Source organism: Tachypleus tridentatus, chromosome 13 (genome assembly GCF_004210375.1).
Source record: "Tachypleus tridentatus isolate NWPU-2018 chromosome 13, ASM421037v1, whole genome shotgun sequence".
NCBI classification, from domain to species: domain Eukaryota; kingdom Metazoa; phylum Arthropoda; class Merostomata; order Xiphosura; family Limulidae; genus Tachypleus; species Tachypleus tridentatus.
This window is the reverse complement of record NC_134837.1, coordinates 170,508,299-170,511,452: the sequence shown is the minus strand read 5'-3', so window position 1 is coordinate 170,511,452 and position 3,154 is coordinate 170,508,299.

The following is a 3,154-nucleotide window of genomic DNA, read 5'->3' as shown; positions in this document are numbered from 1 at the left end:
CTAATTTGAAAAATCCCAACATGGCCTCGAGCATAACGTCTACTCAATAAATTTATAGTGTTATTATGTTATCTTTAAGGGTGTTATCTTCAACATGATAAAAAAAAATGTCCGTCTTACAAAACAATTGTTACTCCGTCTAAAATACTAATAAAGCTGAAATCTCTTAAGTAGTTGGAATGCGATTTGACATGAAGACAACTGGTCACGTACTTGCTGAAACAATATTTCAAAACACCCTTTGTTGTTTACGTTCACTCCACAGTTTTCAGGAAAACATTTAATCTGATTTATAAGCAACGAAGGAAATATAAAGAAATATTGCAGAAATCGAACGATTTATTTCAAAACACACCATTTTAGTTTCACTGACAATACTAACGATAGAAATTAATTCTTACTTCTGTCTTTATGGACGTGAAATTATCACACGCCATCTAGCATTTCTAAGTAAAACAAGATGCTGACTCTATATTTTAAACAGAAATAAAACTATACCATTTCGATTTCATTGAAATATTAGACATAATTATGGTCTGAGAGACGGAAAAGTAAAGTTTTTACATGCTACCTAGCACTTGTAGGAAATTAAAACAAGATATTGAATCTACTGTTTTGAATAGAGAAGTTGTTTCTCTGTAGTTAAATTCGAAGCTGTGCCTAACAAGGATATCGAAACCTGGTGTTTAGAGTTATAATCCTTCATACAAAATAATTCTAGTCGCAGACACCAATTTATAAGTCCATTTGTCTTAAGCCTAACATTAGTTAAGCTTTTACTAAGTATGGCATATTTTCGATGGAGAAACTATTAACGTTTTTTGCTCTAGTTAGGGTTAAACTTTACCGTGATTAACACTATCAGTAACTAAACTTATAATACTATTCTACGACCTAGCGTTAGACCTTCTTAAACACTGATAAAAATTTAATACATTGTTGTACAAAATTTATACTCAAGTATATTTATATCCGTTGAAATGAAGTACGCGCATATCTTCAGAACAGACAAAAGTGATTATTATTATTATAAAATATTACTTGATAAATTAAATAGTATTACATTAATTATAAAGCAAGAAAAAATTCTGTATTAGAACATAGTTATTGTAGAATATAATTGTTTTACCTTTATTTTAAGAACATCATTACTTTGGTATGTAACTGTTATATTTTAATTTATAGAGCGTGGTTAATCTGGTATATAATTGTTATATTTTTATAAGTATAACGTGGTTACTCTGGTATGTACTTATTATATATTAATTTATAGAACATGGTTACTCTGGTGTGTAATTATTATATTAGCGAACAAACTAGTAGTAGGACAGTTTTAAGGAGTCATTAATTATATTTTTATTGTACACGCAAAAAACATTTCTCCTAGTAAATTCTACGTTTCGTTACCGAAAGTGTTGAGCGAAGTACAGACGTAATTATTGAAACGAACAAACTTGCACATGTCTGTTTTACAATTCACATTGAATAACATGTTTCGAATCTGAATATGCAGACACATGCCTTAAACGCACGTGCAAGGTGTGCGTGTACATTCCCAATTACAAGAGGCGACCGACTACCTACTGTGTATTTCTGCTGTACGCGTTTGTGACTGGTCATTTATCACAAACACAGTTTCTTGGTTGACTTCTGACATGGGCGGGTAAATAACGCTCTCTGTACAATTCCTCACGAAGCTGTGCAGAATCTGCCTAGATTCTCTTCCCTAGGTTCTCGTGTCTTCTAGGGGTTAATGTGCGACTTCTTTTACGATACTTGTCTTGTTGTTGTGAACTGTTCATCTTGTAAAGTAAACTGCTCTTTTTCTGGGTCGAGTTAAACCCACATCAATACATGTCTGTCTGTCTGTTTTAGTGTAAAGACGCATAATTGACTATCTGTTCTCTCTCCACCAAAGGAAACTGAAGTCCTCGTTTTAGCGTTATAGGTCCGAAAACTTACTGCTGGTCCACAGGGGAGCCATGCATGTTCTTGTCCAGTTTTCGTTTCGTCGATATTATTCTATCATGCCATGTAAAAGTTGCTGATTCATAAACAGCTTCTATTATTTCACATTTTACAAATAACCTAAATGTAGAAAACGTTTCGCCTGTAATCTTCGCAGTACGTGACGTTGCTTTTTTATAACATCATTAATTACGTATTTGTTTAATTTATAAATTACTCGAGTGACCTTTAATGTATTTTGACATGAACGTACCGTGACAAGCACTCCCAATACCTTTCGGCGTAAATTTACTTCAATAAGAAGTTCCTTATATGTTTTGACATGAACGTACTTTGACAAGCACTCTTAACTTCTTTTACAATTGAATAGTAGGATTAACCGTCATGCTATAATACCCCCACTGTTGAACATGTTTGGGAGGACATGGATTTGAATCTGCGACTCGTAGATTGCGAGCCCTAACCATTTGGCCATGCCAGACCTGAACCATGAATCCTTGGATTCGAAGTCTAAATGTACTTTAACACTGGACCACGCCTATCCAAGCTGAACTCAGTTTTGAGGAGGCGCAATGACTTATGCTGTTTAGTGCAGCTTAGAGACAGGTTGTTTGATGAGTTTAAAATGCTTGAACCAGTGTGTGGGATCAAAGATTACCATAGGAAAACATATACATGTGTGTGTTTAGTCAATGGCAAATTTAATATATTTAAAAATATATATATTTTTTCTGTACGCATAACAAAATTAAAGAACAAATTTGTCAAAAGAATATAACTCCAAGAAATAAATTGGTTGAATACTGCCCTGAAATATATAAGGAGAACAACACACAAGTGATCCCCTTTTATATTCTTAAAATATTCAATACCAAAATAAAAAAGAGATAATAATATGGGGGGGGGGGACTTTTGAAATGATGAAGACATAATGAACCAAAACCTCTGTAAATACGGTTGTACTGAATGATATTCGGATCAAGGAGTCAGCGAGATGGGTTTAAAAATGTTTTATTGTTGTTAGATATTTCATTCTGGAAGGAAGAAAAAAGACGTATTGTAGAGCGGATAAACTATTTTTTGTTTTCGAAGACGAATGGCATTTATTGATAAAAGAGCCTTTACCAGGTAAGTTATTTGAAAGGCGGTGGTTCGGCACTGAACCGGAGGTTTATAAGATTAAACA